Source organism: Taudactylus pleione, unplaced genomic scaffold, assembly GCF_031769625.1.
Source record: "Taudactylus pleione unplaced genomic scaffold, aTauple2 ptg000010l, whole genome shotgun sequence".
Taxonomy (NCBI): domain Eukaryota; kingdom Metazoa; phylum Chordata; class Amphibia; order Anura; family Myobatrachidae; genus Taudactylus; species Taudactylus pleione.
Genome location: NW_028284413.1, coordinates 5242528 through 5256969, shown reverse-complemented (window position 1 = coordinate 5256969; position 14442 = coordinate 5242528).

The window sequence follows — 14442 nt, the reverse complement described above, 5'->3', positions numbered from 1 at the left end:
GTTATGCTGTATACTGTATAATGGATTCCCTGTAACTGTTTATTTGAACAGGTGCATCAATTACAAAACCATGGTATAGTAATTAACAAAATATCATATTAATAATGTAATACACTATATATGGATAAATATAATAATAAATGGAATAACTCATTTAATTGTTTCTATACTCGCACTAACATACTGTATATGCAGTGATGCCATTTACAAAGTGGAAAACATATGCCGATCATTGGCACAAAACTTTAGACCTGCTATGCTTCTTTATTTGTGCAAGTGTATCTAATTTTCCTTGAACATACATGGGTTTTATACAGCTGCACAGGTACAATAGAGCAGTGTCACACTTAGAGGATGTACAGTGGGATAAAGTCAGACCAGGGTTAGTACTGGCAGAGTCAAGGTCTAAGGGACCCCAAGGTGCAATGTGGAATGTGTTTCTCTGTTGGGGATCCGCAGGTCATGACTCTCACACAGAGAGTGCAGGCACAGTGCAGGAACAGCAGACAGAGAATTGTCAGGCAAGCAGAGGTCAGGGTCTCTAGCGTAGGTGCAGAATGAGGAATCAAGCTGAAGTTGGGGTCACAGGCAGAAATGAGATACAAGCTAGTCGGTACACCTGAATCACAGAGACCAGCACAGAAATAACACTGGTGCACAAGCAGGAGACCTTAGACTCTGGTAGAGGTATGATGCACAGAGGGGATTTAAATAGGCACTGCTATTAAAAATTGGGTTCCAAACAGACATCAAAGGTCAGCTAGTTCAAAGCCAGGATACTTTATATGAAATTCTTTCAATAGACGAGGAGCATGGACATCTTCTAACCAAGCCGAAAAAAAGTTTGTCGCGATCAAAGACCTTCAAGTGCAACAGAAAATAGTGAAAATCTTGAGTCCAGAATTTTGCTGACCTCAAATTCTTCTTGAACACTGATGGAATGATGATAAGAGTGAAGAGAAGAGAAATGATTTATCATTAAAGGTTTCCTTAGGGATATGTGAAATGAGTTGGGAACCCGTAAGGACTTGAATAGTTCTAAGTGGAATGAAATCTGATTGATCTTCTGGGAAATTTTAAATGGACCAATAAATCATGGTGAAAACTTTATAGAAGGAACTCTTAAACGAAGATGATGTGTTGAGTCGCAAACTTTATAAAAAAGAATGAATTTTGGAACCTTCTTTCTTTTCCTTTCAGTGGTGATTTAGTAGAGATTAGAGGCTCTAAGGAGATTACTTTTGACTTGTGACCAGGTACTGGAAATTTTATGAAGAAACTGGTTAACAGCAGGAATTTTAGAAACAGGAAATGATGAGGGCACAGGACATACAGGTATTTTAAGAGTGATAATGAATGTTCAGGGCGCTCGCTCTGAATCAGGGCCCTCCTCCCTGCAAATGGAGCGGCCTCCTGGCCGCTCGCATAGCTGTGGGTGACCACCCACAGCATATGCGAGCGTCCATGATGATGGTCGCGATGGTCTTGCAGTAGGGTCTCGCTGCCACAAGCTCAGGAGTAATTTTGGCTCTATCAGAGCCAAAATCACTCCCACCGACATCACTAGTGATGTCAGTGGGGCTGGCTTCAGACGGTAGGCGTTCCCCGGCACGCCCACCAAAGGGGGCGTGCTGTCAATCAACATCGACAGCACGCCCCCTTTGGTGCGAGACCCGGAGCGATGGAGAGCCTGTCGCTCGCCGGGTCACGCGCATGCGCACGACGGAGCTCCCTCCGTCGTGCGCATGTGCAGTGGGGGACATCGACCCGCTTGCGAGCATCCTGCCACTTACAAGCGGGTCTGAATGACCCCCTGAGTTTTAATCCAAGATTCTTGCACAATGCTCTCCAAAACCTTTAAGTGAATTGTTTGCCTCTGTCGGATACACTCTCCTGAAGACAGCCATGAAGTCTAAATATATTCTCCACAAAAAAAGAAGCCAAATAGATGCTGATGGAAGCAGTACAGAGTGACACATTTTAGAAAATTGATCCGCTATCACCCATATGATGTTGAACCGATTTGATAGGGGAAAATCAGTGATAACGTCCATTTATACTTGCATCGAAAGGATGGTGGAGAACTGGTAAGGGCAATAGTGGACTGCAAACTTTACATGGAAGAGACTTATGCAGGACAGATATTGTACACACAGAGACAAAGGGGTAAATATAATAGCCTGCTCAATGAGATGTATGCCCCATATTTTAAAAGGACAATCATTTAAAAAGAAAACCAGTAGAAAAATAAAGAAAAAGGGTTGTTTTGAGATGGCGCTCTATGTTTAACCTTAATTTTTACCAAAAAATATTGTTTATCAATAAGAACCAGCAAAATATTAAAACAGAATAGATACTATAGATATATCCTAATGTGTGCGAAATAAAGTGATTGTGCTTAAAAAACAAGAGAATGTCCTGCTGAATGTTTTTTTAGTGATCATAGAAGTGTTCTATTATTTTCATATAGATACTGTATGTATGTGTGCGACTTAAAACTGAATTATTGTTCCCAAATCACTCATATGCAACAAAAATGTATGAATCATCTGTAGAAATTTGCGAATGTTGGAAACACTGAGTAGCATTCAGATCTAAAGCTGAGACCATTCCAGTATAGCTTTGAATTTATCAGGATCCATCTGCAAACCTTGGCCCTCATTCAGAGCCGCACGTTACCAACAGTACGCTTGTTGCGTTCCGATGTTGACTAACCGCGCATGCGTCGGTGTTACACTGCGCATGTGCGTATGGCAGATTGCGAGCTTTTTTTCTGTCGTTCCTAAAATAGCGTACAGGAAGTGACATGTCAAATGTGATTGACAGAACAGGGCGTTTTTGGGTGTTGACGGGGGTGGAGATGGAAAAACGCAGGCGTGGCGAGGCGTTTTTGGGGCGTACATACATTAGCAGATGCGAACGTCAAATGTGTTCGGACCGTCACATACATCACTGGAACATCCTCTTTCCCTTCAAAATGCTCGCACAGTTTAGGGTCTGGATTACTCGACCACATTGGCGATGGCCTTCTCCTCCGTCCCGGGACTCCATGATGTTGCAGCGATTAATCGCGGGTGGTCACAAAAGCAATTAGTGTTGTATTGAAAACCGGCTTGGTATGTGTTTGGACAGCAGTTTATTGGGATAGCACAAAACCGTACGCAGGTGGAAATCATACCTGCTAATGTCAGGATTACACAATCAATTGGCGTACATTTTTTGGGGTTTTTTTTGGCCTCAATTTGTTGTTTATGGCCTATTGTGACAATAATGTCATCATGTTTTAATTAGCTCCCCTTTTTTTTATTAATGTGGAATTTGCATCGTTATGTGATTTTTTAAACGTTCCTTCAAGAGGCCTTTTTTTTTTTAAAATGAAATGGTTTTTGGTGTCCTTTTTTGCCTTTAGGGCCAGGATTAAATGTAACCCATTTGTACAATAATGTCACAATACAATGTCAGATTTTTAACATAAATTTATTGGTTAAACACAAACCAATTGGCCTAATATTTTGTTTTGTTTTTTTCTGGCAAAGATACTTTTTATCAAAAATAAATAATCAATAACTGCTAACATAAACGTACAAAAATAAATTAAAAACATTTCACAAGAAAGGAGAGGGAAGTTTTGACCAGAAAGGAATATGAGCCAAGCACAGAAGGAGTGTGGGAAAAGTCGCCATTGCTGTCACCGTTTTTTCGCCCGTTTGGATGGGGGAGGGTGGGCGCCAGACCGGGTCCGGGATGCCATCGGGCTGGCCTGTCCAGAGGCAGATGTTGTGGCCTCTGGACTAGGCACAGGGCTAGGCACATTTGGAGGATTGGCTGATGTTGTGCCAGAGGTGGAGGATCCTGATGTTCCGGCAGGAAGGGAGGTCGGCTCCACCATGTGCTGGCGAACGAGCTGCTCCAGGGCATCGGCGATGCGGATGTTGGCCCTGGTATTTTCCGCCAGGGCCTGACCAATGGTCACGTTGGCCGCAGCATTTTGCTCCAGGGCCTCAGCCACCCGTATCAGACTGGCGTCCATCCTCTGCAGAATCTCCGTATGGAAATCCGATTTTAAATTGAGTTCTGTGAGGAGGCCCACTGCCTGCGAGGGGGCACGCCCTGGACTGGCTTCTGCAGGGTCCTCAGCCGGATGTACTGGTTCCTCCCCTGCAGAGCCAGCAGAAATTCTGCGGCCAAGGCTTCCCTCTGGAGCAGACTCATCCGCCTGTGTCTCTGTTGGAAAAATGAGAAAAGAGTCACATTAGAATCTACATATTGGCACAATAGCATTTCAGAGTTGGTAACATCACAATACTTACCTGGGCCAACATGAGGAGCCGCAAAGTCTGGCATGTCCGTATCCATGTTGGACACGCCAAACACCTCCACAGGCTGCACACACCCCTGTGCCAGCTCTTCTAAATCCGTCAACTCCAATGACACAGGGGTGGGACCCCCACCTGTCCCCCTTGCATGCCTAGCCCTGTCCGCGAGTTTTTGCTTTAGGCGATATTTGAAGTCGCCCCATCTGTGGGGAAAAATGGAAGCCATTATCCTTTGGTTTAAAATGGGGTTTGTTTTTAGGGGGGGCAAGGGTTTACTTACCGCCGTTTGACATCCCGGGCTAGACGGACATAATCACCCACTCTATTGACAGCAACGGCTACCTCTTCCCACATTCTCCACTTCTGGCTTAGACTCATATTCCTGTCTGCCTGTGGCAGGATGTCCACACACTTCTGGATCAAAACCTCCATCTCCTTTCTTGTGAAATGTGGCTGCCTTTTTTTTTTGCCCGCTTTGGCCGGAATACTGGGCCCAGCAGCCTCTTCCATGTCATCCTCCTCACCTATTTGTGTAAATTTACAGAATTCACAAAATCACAACTTGCCTAATCTTATGTTTCAAATTAATCGTTGATAGAAAATGCATGAAAGACTTACCGCCTGACTCTTGGCCATATTTTCCCTGGTCTGTCGCCATGTCTGAGGTCCAAACAAGAAATACACCAGAATTTGAATGTGTTTTTGTGACGTATTTATACATGCGTCCTTATTTTGCGGCCGCATCATTGATTGTGCGGCCCTATTAACCTCCTTAATTTGTGCGGGAAACGAAACACTATTTATGGCTTTGATGTGTCTCAAGTCGAGGTGGCATTTTTGGATTGTTGGAGGTTATCTTGGCTGGAGTTTATTGATTGCGTAGAAAGGAGTTGGCGGTTGGAGATTCGTTTGTTGGTTAGATTTGCGTTTTTTTTTCCGTTATCTTTGTTGGTTTATATTTTTGGGACCTCGTTTCTTGATTTGGTAAGTTTTGTGAAGTCTAACTTTTGTTCAGTTGTTGTTTCATTGTGTTTCGTATATTTTGTAATTTTTGGATCCCTAATTTTTTCTATTTTAGATTTTGTTTATTTTCGACCCCAAAGACCTTTTGATTTTGCATCTTAGATATTTGCTCTTGGTAAGTCCATTTTTTATCTTGTATTAGCGAACTAATTAGCGCATTTTTAGTAGTTACTCTTGTGACTTGTATTAGCGAACTAATTAGCGCATTTTAAACAGCTTAATAATCATTCTAACTTTTTGGTGGTTTATCTTTCGCTTTTTGAGCCAACATTTCGACCCGTTTTGATGTACTGTGTTAAATGTCGCTTTGCGGTTTTGCTAAATGGGTGTTTGGCATATTTTAACTTTGGTCTAGCACAAAATTTTTAAACAAAAATGCCCAGAGTGAAATGTGTCAAGTAATTTTGGTGTTTATTTTCAGTTTGGACGTATCATGACAATACCCCGGCATGTAAGCAGCAATGGATGGTATCATCAAGCTAAGTTGTTTTAATATAGTTTTGGGGTGGGTCAAAAGCCTTACTTTGAAATCTTTGAATTTCAGGTTGATCTGGGGCGGATTGTTCTGGCCATGCTCCCGGAAGCCGACCAACCTCAATCTCATCCCAGGCGTAGGCATCGTAGGCATGCAAGGCCCCAGATATTTCGAACACGTGTCACCCTTTTTGGAATGCCCGATGATGAGGTTTTAAGACGCTACCGTCTACCTCCCAAAATCATCATAGACACTCTCTCATTAATAGAAAGTGATCTTGAGCGGCAAATTGACAGTCCAACAGCAATACCACCACTGACGCAATTTATGGCGGTGTTACATTTCTGTGCCTCAGGATCGTTTCAAACAACGGTGGGAATAGTGGCGGGCATCTCCCAATCCTCCTTTTCCCGGATCCTGAGGGCAGTGATGGAGGCACTTTTCAAGCACCTCCATCATTTTATTCAAATGCCTTTGGATATGGGTGCCCTTAGTGTGGCCAAGGCCAATTTTTACCAAATAGCTGGCTTCCCACACATCATAGGGGTTGTGGATGGTACTCACATACCACTTCAGCCTCCAGCACGGCTGGAGGCCATATTTCGAAACAGGAAACACTATCACTCCCTGAATGTAATGGTGGTATGTGATGCCTCCCTCCGGATCCTGTCCCTGAATGCAAAATTACCAGGAAGTGCACATGACTCCTTCGTCATCCGGCAATCAGGGATATGGCACAAATTAAACAACCTACAAGCTGGTGATGCATGGCTTCTGGGTAAGTGGAGACCTTTAGTACATAACAATGTTAAGCTTGATACACAGTGTTCCTGATGTTGTCTCTTATTTTTCACAGGAGACAGTGGATACCCTTGCATGTCCTGGCTGCTCACTCCTTATTTGGCTCCCACACCAGGCCCACAAAGTGAGTATAATTCCGCACTTACAGCCACCAGGCAAGTGGTGGAGCGCTGTATCGGCCTTTTAAAAGGCCGATTCAGATGCCTCCACCGCTCTGGTGGCGAGCTCATGTATTTGCCGGATATGGTGTAGAAAATTGTGGTCCTGTGTGGGATATTTCACAACATCGCCATAAGGAGTGGTGTCCCAATGCAGCCAGAGGATGCCTTACCTGAGGATGGCCCCCCCGAGGTTGGTCGGAGGTCAGTATGTGGGGGGGCCATACGCGATGATGTGGTGGCCAGATTTTTTAGGTAAGTTTGACCAAAACTACAGTGTTTATACCTAATGTGTTTGTGTTTGTTTGCGAACATCTAATTTATTTTTATTTTTTTCACCATCTTCTGTTTGTTCACAAAATCTTTGCCACTCCAACGCTCACTACTTCCTGCTACCCTTACCAAACCTGGATCTGGTGATTTTGGGCATATATTCTGGAACCCATATCGCAACGCCATGTTTGTGGAATCATGTTGGCATGGTCCTTCGTCAACCAGTTCTTGATTGTTTTTTTTATTTAAATATTTTATTTGTATGTGTTGTATTTGAGATTATCACTGTTTTTTTTGTTTGGGAGTGACCACTTTGATTTCTCATTTATGTTGTGAATAAATGTTTGGAGAGTGAAATGGTCTTCCTTTTTCTGGACGTTAACAGCAAGTGTAACCAGGTTAACACACCTTAAATTTGACTAAGGGGTAATCCAGTACTGACACCAGTTAATGTAAACTGAAATATGTTTTCAGGTTCCCAACCCACACCAAAAGGAAGCCTGTCCAAACCTTTGGATTTTGAAGATTGGCCTAAGCAGCTTGCACACCAACTAGGAACCTGTAAAATGTCGAAATATCTAATTGACACTACACCCAAAAAGGGAAATGACATTGTTACTGTTATGTGTTTCTTGTGGCTGTTTAACATACAAATACAAAACACAATCTAACTTTTAAAAATGGGAAATCCTTGCAGGAACAGTCTACTTATGTCAGGGAAAACTATTTTTGTTTTGGAAAAAAAGAATGAGCCAGAACGTATATTAGAACAAAAAAATTAATTTAGAAAACGAAAATAAACAAAAAAAACTACTGGCGAAGGATGCCAGACAGCCGGTCAAGGCCCACAAGAATGCCAATGACATGTTGGCGCATCTGGCCAACACATTCGTCCACCTCTTGTCGACGCCTCTGTTCCTCTGTGGGTGAGAAAAGTGTGTGGATTAATAAAACAATAGGGAATCCACATTAAAAAAACAAAAACACAACAAAATCACTCCTAAACCTAAAAAAAACCAAAAAAAACAAAAAGGGGGTGCTGCCAAAAATACAAGGCCTATGTACAAATTCCCACAGGTGTGATATGTGTATGTTGAAATCAGCAGGAAGAGGTAAAGGCAAACTGCTAAATCACCAAAAGTAAACCAAACAAGCACGAATAAAGGCACGACACATGATTACATACAAACAGTTTGTGGTTAATAAAAATTTGAAAGAAAAACATACCGGGAGCCAAAACGGGAGCTCCGGAAGTCCCTCCATGTTCTTCCTCGGAGGAGCCTTCATTCCCCAAAGAACGGGGAGGGGTAATGACGGACTCCGGGGAGGGGGTAATTGGAAGAGGGGAGGGTGGAGGAGAGGGGGAAGTGGGACGGAGGGGAAGATGGCCCGACAGTTCCGGGAGAGGGTCTTGGAAGGCTGGGGAGGAGTGGGGTATAGGGGAAATATTTGGGGTGGAGTGTTGGCTGGGGGTTGGGGATAGTGGCCGGGAACGCCGTCTGGCCGGACGGTGACGGCGTAGTCTTGGCTGTCCTCCTAAAATATGTCAAACAAATTGAGGTTAGTTTCTGGGCAAATAGGAGTAGAATGAAAAAAACAGAAATAGAGGGAAAACATGCACACGCAGATATGAGGACAAATAATAAATAGGACAGACAGGAAAACATGCACACGCAGTTTGCACCACAAACACAAACATGAAAACCACAATACATAACACTTACTTTCCAGGATCTGCATGCGAAAGCATGCCAGCAAGCGGGGCGTTCGCCGTTGCAGGTCTGACCACCTGCGCTCCAGCTGCCCGATGTTGCGGCGTGAACCTAAGGACCGCAGGCGGGACCGTGCCTCCACATACACGGAGCGCTTCTGCCGGTTGGTGATGGGTGGAGGCTGGCTGGTGATACGGCGATCCATCACCTCCGTAAGCACCAGCAGCTCGCGCCTGGTGAATGCGGAGGCTCTCATGATGGCAATGGAGTTTTTCATACAAAACATTTTTGATAAAGTGTGCAATAAATTTCTGATTGGCTAATGTATTTTGGAAATTAACAGGAGCAATTTTATTGGTTAGTGTATGAGTCATGTGTTCAACAGGGCCAGAAATCTCTGGAGAGTTATGATAGGCTTGATGCAGTGACATGCGTTTGCAAATTTAAATAAAGAAATGAACCCCGGAAAATATGCGAGGATCCACAGCAATAGAACAATTATTTAATTGTGGTTCACATGTTTTTTGAACAATAAAAGCGAATGTTCCATCCGTACGTATTCTGCGGGTAAACACAAACACGGACAAGAGTAAAGTTTCTTGCATTGTGTTGAAAAAAAAAAAACAATTAAGCTAATTGATACATTGATTGGCATGATCCGATTGAGGGAGGTAGGCAGAATAAAGGAGCAGGTAATCGACATCTGACAAGGCCACTTCCGGTTTCACTTGTGCGTGCGTTCCCTTCAAGCCATTTCGGGGATGTACGCTTGCTATTTCGCACGCTCGTTAGTTAGAGGAGGAGTCGCCTGAGTTTAGGGAGGAATTTTAGATGCGAAAGAAAATACGAGCGAGCCATTGAATTTAAATAATTTTGTACGTACGCCTAACGTACGTGCGCCCGCTTGCGAGTGGGTCTGAATGAGGGCCCTTGTCCGGACAGAATTTACCACAAGAAGGGAATAGTGGTTTGTTTTAATAAACCCTTTTACAACTTTTTCTCTCAGATGTTGCAGTATCTCATGTTAATGGAGACGAAAGGAACAGAGGCATTTAGAAATGACCAGTCACTCATAAAGAAGCTCACTGAATATTCATGAAACTTTAAAAAACTGCAGTATTGTTGCTGAAGCCAATTGGTATTACTACTCTAGATACTCGCAATAGCCATCACTGATACCAGCTCTGATGCAAATGTGATTGTAGGTACCTTTTGGATTAAGATTGGGGAAAATTTTGGACCCTTTTAGATGATCAAAGACCTCAGAGATGAAGGGCAGAGGATGCTTCTTAATTGTGTTAACATTTAAGCCTAAGAGGTCATTGCAAGGACAAAGACTCAAAGAAGAAAGAATTCAGTGAAAAAGAGTTCCAGACAGCATCCAGAATAGCCTTTCCTCTATTACCTAGGCTTTGGAGTTTCCCAATTTCTTTTGACATTCTGCCACCATATAATCTGAATCAACACAAACAGACACAATTTATTTTCTTTTTCAAATATTTTCTCTTTTTTGCTGGGAAAGTTTAGAGTGCATGGGATCATCACCACAGTTGCTTGGAGATGATGATCGCGGCACCAAAGGCATTTGGAACCATGGTAGAACTTTGAACCAATGGGAAGAATCCCTTTCTTGGTTTCCCCTCCCTAAACATAGATCCACATTGTTGCAGATAGAAACCAATTCATCTAGGGAAGCAGACAATTCTGTGGAGACCAACTTATTATTATTTCTCTGATTGAGATCCTGTCAGGAAGTAGCCAATAGGTCATCATTGTTTCAATTCAACTCAAAAGCCATGGCTTGTAACAGAATGGCATACTGACCCAAGGTCAAAGAATATTGAAGTAAATGTAAATGTCCTGTGGCAGCTGACAACACCTGTCTGGAAAGTATCCAGGAACTTAGCATAGATATACAAGAATAGATCATTCCATTCCCATAAGGGAGATCCCCAGGCCAGAGCTTGGATAGAAAGCAAAAAGACAATAAATTCTACTTTAGGAAATTCCCTGGAAAAAGTTAAAAGTATATAGCACATTTATTCAAGAAGCATCTACACTTCTAGAGACCCCATCACATTTGATTGAGAATGCAGATACTGTAACTTCCTGCTGTTGGTGCAGCAGTTGGCAGCTTAGAGCAACCACATACTCTTAAGCTGGCCACACACTAGACCAACTTACATCCAACCAGCCAACTAGTTGATTGGTTGGAATGAAAATCTGGTAAGGGATGAAAGCAAATGACAATCAGCAATTTGCTCCCAAACGGCAGAAAATGAACCAAAACTGTTGTTTGAACAAATTGTTTAGATCAAACAATTAACAAACTTGTCTGACGACCATTTTCATCTGTTTTCTGGCATTTAGGAGGAAATTGCTGATCATCATTTACCCATAAGTTACCAGATTTTCATTCCAACCAATCAACTAGTTGGCTGGTTGGATGTAAGTTGGTCTAGTGTGTGGCCAGCTTAACTGTAGGCTGTAAATTATGCCGGCCCTGAGGATACGGCATGACCTGTTGCTGCGACTAATCCTGTCTTTCAAAATGGTTAACAGATCCTTTGTTGAAGGACTCCCAAGTATCCATTATAAGATGTCAGAGTATACATACTGTAGTGGCTATAGGATGCAGTCAGACTAGGGTTAGCATTTGCAGTGTTGAGGTGCAAAGTCTAATGGACCCCTAGTTTTCAAGAACTGCCACAAGATGTTATGTGCTTTGCTACTGAGGATCAGCAGGTTGCGGCCATCTTGCTGCCCCCCCAGAGTTGACTGTGTCAGAATGCAGGCACAGTACAGAAATAGCAGATACAAGAATGGTCAAGTAATCCGGGACCAGGGTCACATGCAGAGGTGCAGGATGTGGAAACTTGTGAAAACGAAGTTGGGGTCAGAGGAAGAGATGAAGAACGGAGATACAAGCTGGGATTGTACAGTGGAATTAACCAGACAAGCACAGAAATAATGCTGCAGCATAAGCAGGAGACCTGATACGCTGGAACCAGTATGTTGTACAGAGGGCAGTATAAATAGGCAAGGATGTTTTTTTTAATTGGGCGACATACTGACAGAAAAGGTCAGCTGATCAGTCTTAAAAGGGCTGCAGTTCTACACATTGGCCACTAGGGAATGCTCCGGACACAGCACAAGCACTATAGTATACCAGCCGCCTGGAAGGTAACGGTGAGAACTGCCGCAGCTACAGTACTAAGGAGAAGAGGGAACCGGCAACAGAATACCACAGACTCACCATAGCAGTACAGGACTGAAGGGACTGACAGAGGCTCCCCACAGCCCTGCAGCCAAAAGCAAGAATGATGGCCCCGTAGACCTGCCACTGCATCATCGGTGTAACACAGAATTAGGCGGAGTGACTGTATTCCTAATAGAGTATAAAGTAGGTGCACCAGTACATTGTAATAATTTTATAGTGCAGCACCAAAATGAGTATTCCTTTTACTGAGAGGGTAGTGGGGGAGGATATATACATGGCCATTCCATGCTTGTTATGCATAAGGCAGAATGACTATTTCAACACACGGAGCACATTTTTGGATAAGCTCAGGGCTGGTATTCTTCAGCCCTTGTCTTATACTTTTAATAAGACTTATTTTGTCTTTCTGTGTTTCACTGGAAAGGCAGATACCCAGCTGCATACAATAAAAACAGTCCCTATGACCACTCGTTCATGATGAAATGAAGAAATAAATGAGGATAAGCAAGGCTGTATTTCAGGAGAGACATAGCTAAGATTATTTAGTGAAAGGAGTGGATGGATTTGATGTGAGAGGTACAAGTTTGTAGAGCATCCTCAGAGTGAAAGATGAGAGTAGATACTGTATGCACCATAATGTATGCTGGATAACCAGCAGTGGTGTAACTAGGGTATTTGGAGCCCAGGGCAAATTTGAAAAGGGAGCCCCCCCTGCACCCCGATGTGTGCGCGCCGAAGGCGCGCGCATTGCAAAAAAAATGGCGTGGTCACTTAAAAATGGGGCGTGTCAACATGACACACCCCTTTATTTTCAAACGGAACATTCCTATCCATATGCACCTTATCCCCAGTAGTACCCCTTATACAGTGCCCTCAGTATGCAATTGTGGTCCTTCTTATGCAGGCCCATAGTAGTGCCCCTTATACAGTATCCCCAGTAGTGGTCCCCCTTATACAACCCCCAATTAGTTCCTCTTACTCAGTACCCCCAGTAGTGACCCCCCCAAATGCAGTGCCCCATGCAGTGTTCCCCCTTATGTAGTGCCCCCAGTAGCAGTCCCCACAATGCAGTGCGCCCAGTAGCGGTATCCCCTTATGCAGTGCCCTTTATATGGTGCCCCTAGTAGTAGTCCCCCCCCTATGCAGTGCCCTTTATATAGTGCCATCAGCAGTAACCCCCCCATGCAGTTTTCCCAGTAGTGGTCCCCTTATGCAGGCACCCTGTAGTGATCCCCCCTATCCAGTGCCCCCTGTAGTGGCCCTTCCTATTATTGCCCCCAGTAGTGGTCCCCCGAGTGCAGTACCTCTAGTAGTAGGCCCCTTTTATAATGCCCCCAGTGGTAGTTCCCCCCCAAGTAGTAGTCCCCAGTAGAGGTTCCCCCTCCCGATTAAGTGCCCCCAGTAGTAGCCCCCCCAGTAGAGGTTCTCCCAATAATAGCACCCCCAGTAGTTGCCACCCCTCCCCCAGTAGAGGTCCCCCCAGTAGTAGCCACCCGCCACCCCCCCTCCCCCGTTGTGCAGATAGGTAAAAAAATATATATATATCTATATATAAAAATATATTTACCTGAATCCACGCTGCTCCTGTCCGCGACGCCGCTCCCGCCCGCCAGTCCGCCCGGGCTGGCGCACTCAGCATTATGGGACAGACGTCATGACGTCAGTCCCATTACCCACTGCAGGAGCCGGACGGAAGTCCGGCTCTTGCAGTGGATGCTGCAGCAGTCAATGAGAGTCTATCTGACTCTCATTGGCTGCTGTTTAACACACGCATCGCCGCCAGCGCTGGCGGCGATGCGTGTGTTATGCACAGCCTGAGCCCGCCTCCTAGCACTATTGGGCAAGTGCTCAGGGGGAGGGAACGGGCTCAGGTGTGAAGCACAGGACTGGTGCTGGAAGCCTAGCGCCGGTCCTGTGTAAATGTGTAGCGCCGACTGCACTCATTGCGGTCGGCGCTACACTGGCTAACTAGGGCGGGCGGGCCGGTACCGTGGCCGGCGGCGCCCCCCCGCGCCGCCGGTCCAACGGCGCCCAGGGCACGCACCCCGCTCGCCCTGCCCTAGTTACGCCACTGATAACCAGTGTGACAGCGTGGTGTTTGCCGACTGCAACTGGTGCGCTTTATCAGATTTCTCCAGCATGTGGTAATAATTGTGTTAATTGATAGTTGTTAGAAGATCCCCTTTTCTTCCTGCTCATTGTTTCCAAATGCTTTGAGATCTATTTACTAAAGTGTGGTTCTACAAAAGTGGCAACCAATCAGATTCTGGTACAGTCTAGATCATAGGTTCCCAAACTTCACAATTACAGTCCAGGTTTTAAGGATATCCATGTTTGAGTCCAGTTGGTTACATCAAATTGACTGAGGTACTAATTAAACCACTTGTGCTCAAGTATGGATATCTTTAAAACATGAACTGTAATGGCCGAGTTTAGGAACCTCTGGTCTAGACAATGATAGTTA